Source organism: Macrobrachium rosenbergii, chromosome 17, assembly GCF_040412425.1.
Source record: "Macrobrachium rosenbergii isolate ZJJX-2024 chromosome 17, ASM4041242v1, whole genome shotgun sequence".
NCBI classification, from domain to species: Eukaryota; Metazoa; Arthropoda; class Malacostraca; order Decapoda; family Palaemonidae; genus Macrobrachium; species Macrobrachium rosenbergii.
The window spans coordinates 27,190,208-27,198,264 of NC_089757.1; positions in this window are offsets into that span (position 1 = coordinate 27,190,208).

Here is an 8,057-nt window from a genome sequence, read left to right on the forward strand (position 1 = left end):
TTAACCGCTACTGATTAATGCTTTACTATTAAAAAAAAAAGTTTCATCATATTGGTAAATATTCAGAATTATAAAAATACCTTGAGCATATAAATCCCATTCTCAAGAACATACGTAAAGTCATAAGGATATTTTCCGGGTTAGGGCGGCCTTTGATCATGTAATACTGGTCTCATCGACAAAAGAAGGCCCCTCACGAAATTTCCTTGGCTAGGAAGCACCTGACTAATGCATTCCCAACCAGTTAAAGTTCTCAGATATTTTCCAAGTTAGGATATATCTTGATAGTCCCAGAGATAACAATATAGATTAGGACCTCAGGACACTTTCCTGGTTAGGACGAATCTTTATCACGTCGTCCCGACCTTAAGGACGCTGATAAAGCCCTCACATATTCTCTTATTGAGGAAGCGCTGATCATGTAGTCCCACACGTATGCAATATATTTGGTTTTGTCAAGATATTCTGCTAGTTCTCATGTGCCTCGATTGTTGTCTATCATCATGATAGTCTTTAAAACATAACAGACATAACGCTACCAGGAGCGGCAAAATATAGATACTAGTTAATGTTAAAAAAAATTACGAGTGTCAAGCAGGAAGTTCTTGACCTCTCAGACAATCACTTGAGTACGCACGAGAAGTCAATAGCTTACTTTCATTACGTTGTAGGTGAGGAATTTTCATGAAAAAACACAAAGCGTACTAAAATGAAGGTGGCACCACGATTAAGAATTTGCAAAAGAAGGTTGTGGCCTCATATAGCACAGGTCATAACGAATCCAAAATGTTATGGAGTATTTGAGGAACCAAGCTGCAACCTTCTTCTGGGACATGACAGCGGTGGTTGATCATCAGTCGGCCTTACGAGACCAATTTTTCTCCTCCATTAAGTGGCCTATTTGGATCATAAGAAACTATTATTATTATTATTATTATTATTATTATCATTATTATTATTATTATTATTATTATTATTATTATTATTGTATTATTATTATTATTATTATTATTATTATTATTCAGAAGATGAACCCTATTCATATGGAACAAGCCCACAAGGGCCACTGACTTGAAATTCGAGCTTCCAAAGAATATGGTGCTCATTAGGAAGTAAGAGAAGGTAAAGGGTAATACAGAAAGAATCTCACTTATTAAAAAGAAAAAAATAAATTAATAAATAGATAAAAATGTATTGAAATGCAAGGAGAACAGCATTAGGGTAGTAAAGCATCGCATCTTCGATCGACCTTTTGAAGTTCTAATTCCACGACATCCTCAGGGAGACAAAAAAAAAAAAAAAAAAAAAACCAAACCCAGGAGGTCAATACTTATGGGAAATTTTCAAGAACACTTCCGTAAGGTTCTGGACAGAGAAGACCTGCATAACTCCACACGGAAGGATGGACTGAATGCTGAAAATCAGCATAACAGCTGAAGTGAGATGGCGCGAAAGAGGCTGGCGTTTAGAGGTCTCTTGTCAGCAGTAATGGGGTCACAATGAGTTCAGCGAGTCAGCAAGGTGAGTGACACATTCACCTACTTCGGGAACTGGTTTCTTCATATTGATCTATGTTCACTGCAGCTCTCTAATACTGAAATCCCGAACTATTTACGTGCGTTTTTAAATTAGTAACTGAATACCACTGATCAGCATCCGGTCCTTATCCGACATTGCGTTCAATTTAACCATACGAAAAGCAGGTCTCTTTTATCAACTTGAAATTACAAGCAATGTTTCATCATCGTCAACACTAAAACATTTAGCATTGTTATTATAACTTTATGGAATGAAAATTGCGTGGGTCTGAAAATTTGGTTTCTTTTACTTCTTGAATACAAACTTACAATCATCAACTAACTTACCCCTTCAAGGAGAGAGAGAGAGAGAGAGAGAGAGAGAGAGAGTAAAAAATCGACATATTTCAATTAATAATGCTATCACTGCTATTGCACAGTTGCAAACACTACCTTCATTTATATTCATAATATTTGCGGGCTTGGTTTTCAACAGCGAATTCCACGATCTTTATACAAGAACGATAAAGCAAGATCTCCCCTTTAAAAGTGAGCACCGAGATTGGAAAATTAATTGATCGCCAGTCTGATTAATCAGTGTACAGGGATCCGCTTCATTTCCAGAGTCAGGAGCATTTTTAGTTTATCTTGTTGAAATTACTACTACTACTACTGCTACTACTGCGCTATCAGCGGCATTTCTCCTGAAATCTATTTGTTTTTCGACTGGAAAATGAGTCTCTCTTCCGCAAATTTGAACCATCCTGGTACAGAAATTCGCAAGTTATTTCCTGAATGATCATCGAAGTTAATGGGCTCAGCAGCGCTCAGGTTAAAAACCAAAAATGACTGTTTGAGAGTCCTGGCCAGAGGACACTGAAAACAATGTTGCCAACATCGCTTCATGATTCTTAATTCATTATTACTAGCGTAAAATAAGTATACCTTGAGGACAGTTGTAACAGATGCCCTCAAATCTAGTTGGTGTAACGGATTCTTTTATAAAAGAAATATCCTGGCAGGGGCACAAGACATAAGATTCTCTTTTGTCAAACATCAAAGCACGTCAGGGTGAAATTCTCTCATTGCATTGCTTTGAAGACTAACGACTTACGGCTGAGGATAATATTCCTTTTTTTGGACTATTCATATTCACTAATGTGCAGTTCCGCCTTTACGGCCAGCGAGGGAAACATTTGACAAGTTAGTGCATCTAGAAGATTGCATATGACATTCAGTTCAGCCGAGCGTTTTACCTTTTCTTTTTTCGTTTTTTTTTGGGGGGGGGCTCAAATTTCGAATTTCAAAGAGAATGAATACCAAAGAGATGGGAAGAGACATGACCTCTAATGTAACGTGTAACAGAAGCCATTTCTGAGAAAGTGATGTTGGTATCATCTACTTGCGTTTAACTGAATATCAAGGCAGAAAATTAATATTTGTCATGTTGCGTCAACTTTTTACAGAATTATAAATGCGTTCAGATTACAGTGATAAAATACAGGTACAGGATCTCTGAAAGAAAAAAATGGTTGTTATAAGTAGAATAAATGACTATAAACATGCGGAAATAAAATTCCTGCTGATATATCGAATTTACGTTTAGTAAACTTAACGGAATTAAAAAAATGAGAGAGAGAGAGAGAGAGAGAGAGAGAGAGAGAGAGAGAGAGAGAGAGAGAAAATAATGTTAAACATTTTATACAAGTTTGTATATTCATATTCTAACTCTCTCTCTCTCTCTCTCTCTCTCTCTCTCTCTCACGGCCGCACCAGATATACACTGGAACACTCACTGCAACCATATCTCTTTGCGTGCATCAGTGTATGTATACACACACACATACACACAGAACCACACACGCGTACACACACACACACACACACACACTCCACTATCCCCGCACAGCTCTTCGAATGAATGGAGATAAAAAACCCTTTGAAGATTGCCGACACGGGAGTAAAGTGACGAATACTCCTTTTCACAGGAAAACTTTAATTGGGCTGGAATTTAAAATCCCCGAACAATTCGGACATTTCCAAACGGTAAAATGCGACGCAAGTTTCCAACTCTGCTGCTCAATTCAGTGGCGGTGACATTCCAATCTGTCAGACGGGAGGATCAAGTGATTAAAAGGAAATTTTCTTATCAAGGCAAAGGAAGTCACTGTCATTGACTCATACATACATACATACATACATACATACATACATACATACATACATACATACATACATACATACATATTACTACAACAGAAGTGAGGGCATTTACCTATCAAGGAAGAGGAAGTCACTGTCATTAACTTGTACACACATACATACATACTCGTACAGTACAAACATATTATTACCGCAGAAGGGAGGACATTTACTTATCAAGGCGGATGAAGTCACTGTTATTAACTCGTACATACATACATACATACATACATACATACATACATACATACATACATACATACATACATACATACATATTATTCCCACACAAGGGAGGACATTTATTTATCAAGGCGGATGAAGTCACTGTCATTGACTCATACATACATACATACATACATACATACATACATACATACATACATACATACATACATACATACATACATATTAATCCCCCAGAAGGGAGGACATTTACTTATCAAGGAGGATGAAGTCACTGTCATTAACTCAAACATACATACTTACATGCATACATATTATTCACACATGAGGAAGGACATTTACTTATCAAGAGTGTGTAATTACAGTCATTAACTTGTATATACATACATACATGCATAGTATTACACCAGGAATGTTGAATAAGCACAAGGGGAGTTGACCTGCTAAGTGTGTAACTAACATCAAGCATCAAGTAACAGAAGGAATATTATTGAGATAAAATGTTAATAGTAACGTTAATCTTTCGGCAACACAAACGAAAAAGTCAAAGTTGAAAGCCTCAGGTGTTACAAACCAGTACTTCTACCTAGAGGATATACCCCAGTTAATTTGCATAGAAATTCATCAAACAAGAAGACTTCTGTCGACTGAAAGTATAACATTTACACTTTGGCAAAATGCATATAACAACAATCTGAAACCGGATTCGTAAGAAAAAAGACAAAAGAAAAAAAAATCGGATCAGCACTGGGAACTGGACCCTCGGATCAACACTGAAATCCGGATCCATCTCAAAAGGTAATCATTCTAAATCATTTCATTGAAATCTGTTACCTGAGGTATCTTCTGAAAAGAAAGTTGTAAACAGAAGCTTGAGAATTTCACCATCAAATTCAGGAAATTCAGCTGTCTACCAGATTATCTCTGTTAACAGACAATGAAAAACTGTATGATCTTTGTATACATATAATGCTCTCAATAGTTAAGTTCCCACTGCAGAGACTAGTTTCCTGCATTGCAACGAAAAGATACTTTGAGTATGGACTTTATTTATGGCCCTCTGAATAGTGCCTGAATTAAAATCTAAGACGGAAAGCCGAAAAAAGATACAAGATCTTCCGTATCGTTTCTTATGAAATCCAGAGAAGACTCCTGTAAACGACTACAGAAATATCCCAACATTTAAAAATTCCTCGAAAGAGCATTTTTAGGTGTTTGTTCTGGCGCTCCATGAAGCGAGACGCTCAAGAACAAGAACAACACCCCAGTGTTCTTCCGCTACAAAATAAATAAGTAAATAAAAATAATAAAAAATCACGAGCATGCATTCATGAGGGCTTCAGAGGCTGGTAAGGAAATCTCCTAAGCGTCTGCATTCTCACCAGCATCGTGGAAAAACTCCTTATTTTATGCAGCATCAGGTTCCCACGCTGTTTAACGCTATTTCTAGCTAGTGCTTTGCTCAAGTGAGCGAGACGGTTTATGGCGAATTTCCCTAGGACACTGTATATATATATAGGAAAAGATTTCCAGATGTAATGATCTACATTCCTGTGAAGTTTTAGTCTAGAATTTTCAGTCATTATCTTCCAGGTAAGCAGTACCAAGCAACGTGAAAAGAAACTTATCTTCCGTATGCAGTGAAGTTTTTTGCCAATTCGCACGATAATTCATTCCAATCACTGCAGTGTCCAAGGTGATATTTCGATTATTCAGCACAGCCAACAACGTGTTGTTCTTCCTACACGAAGTTTCATGTAATAAATGACGTAGGATCGTGTGTAGGGCCGTTTTAACACCGTACGCAAAAAGAGAATGAGTTTATTTGCTTATTATACCATGTAACGTCTCCAACCATATGCATGAAGGGGCGGGGCAAATGAGTTGGTTTCTGCTGGCTTAAATCGTTGCATTAAGCCACTACTGAGCATGCGCGGACTCGGCTTCGCTTACTAAGGAAAGAAATGATCGATTTAGGTTTTCAATGTAGGTTTTATCGAGGTAATAAACAATTGTATTAATTATTATCATAAATTATGATCAAAATTCATGTAAATTCTGATAAAAAAATGATGTTATAGGGGATTTATTGTTGTAGGTTAATCATACTTCTGGCAGAGCCAGAAGAAAAAGTGAAGTGGCAGGTGAAAAGTGAGAATAAACCCAGAAAATTGAATGAAAAGGTGACATAAAAACGAAAATTTAATTTGTTTTGTCTATTTGTATGTCTGTCAGGTTAGGGATTTGCTTTTGAGTTAAAAACTTTTCTGGGGTGACATAGGGCAGTATGCAAAATTTTATCCTGGTCTGTCAAGCGGTTTGCATTTCAACAGAAGCCAAACTTACATACAAATGTTCACTTTTATATATATATATATATATATATATATATATATATATATATATATATATATATATATATATATATATATATATATATAGTATATATAGATGTATATTCCCGTAATGGTTTCATGAAATAGTTTACATGCTAGAGCGTCACGACCACATTCCTTAGAGGACAATGAAAAATGGAGCAAAATGGGCAAAGTGAGCCAAAATAAAATGAATTGAGAACAGCAATAGAAGGCAGACACAATGATTTCAAATGAGACACCTGTTACTTGCAATGTCCCCAAGACCTGACAATAATACGGCTCAGGCCACACAAAACGACCCACCAATCACACTGAGCGATGAGGCCGGGTGATCGAGGAGTGTGATCGAGTAATTGCAGGGAAGAAAAGCCTCCGTAGGAGTCAGGGAGGAGGAGGAGGAATGAGGGGGGGAGGGGGAGGAGGAGAAGAAGGAGGAGGAGTCAGGTGGAGGAGGAGGAGGAGGAGGAGGAGGAGGGGGTAAAGGAGTGCTTTCTGCAAATACCCACCTCGTTCAAACGAGTTTCCTAAGGTTCGGTCTCAAAAGTTTATTTTCAACTTTCTCGGTCTCCGAAAGTTAAAAAAAAAAAAAGTCTGTTCGCCGGCTTTCCATTCGCTCGTTTGTCTGCTTGTTTCTTTTGTACGCTTCGGTCACATGGGTATATATAATATTTTTTTTCACTTACACTTTCAGGAATGGTTGTCTTATTGAACACGATAAAATTGTTAGTATAAGTGACTATACGACACACACATTCAATATATATATATATACATATATATATATATATATATATATATATATATATATATATATATATATATATATATATATATATACACACAAACACACAAAGACAGAGAGAGAGAGAGAGAGAGAGAGAGAGAGAGAGAGAGAGAGAGAGAGATTTCCTTTAAACTCTGCTCTTTACATTGCAATGTATTAACTTTAGAATTATGTTTTAGAATCAGAGCGTTTTTATCGACCAGCACTTGTTCATTTCAATCATACGAATTTTAATGATAGAGATTATGATAAAAAAAACTTGTTGAAGAACCCGATGCATTCCTTCCTATGCACTTAAGAGATCTGAGTCATGCACAAGAAGAAGAAGGAGAAGAAGAAGAAGAAAGCTCATTTCTATTCTGGGTATAATACTTTGCATGATTTGCCAAAACGCCAGAACTGAAACAAAAATGATAATCGAAACAGAAATGATAATTGAAACAGAATTGACACTCAACACAGAAATGAAAACTGAAACAGAAATGGTAATTGAAACCGCAATGATAATTGAAACAAAACTGATACTCAACACAGAGATGAAAACTGAAACAGAAATGGTAATTGAAACAGAAATGATAATTGAAACAGAATTGATACTCAACACAGAAATGAAACCTGAAACAGAAATGGTAATAGAAACAGAAATGATGATTGAAACAGAACTGATACTCAACACAGAAATGAAAACTGAAACAAATGGTAATTGAAACAGAAATGATAATTGAAACAAATAATTAAAACAAATCATTACTGAAACACAAATGATAATTGAAACACAGATGACAATGGAAGCAGAAATTATACTTGAAAGAGATAATAAATTGAGGCAGAAATTATAACTGAGACAGACATACTAATTGAAGCAGAGATGATAATTGAAACATATGATAACTGAAACAGTGATAATTGAAACAGAAACAATAATTGAAGCAGAACTTATAACTCTTACAACTGAAACAGAAATGGTAACTGAAACAGAAATGATGACTG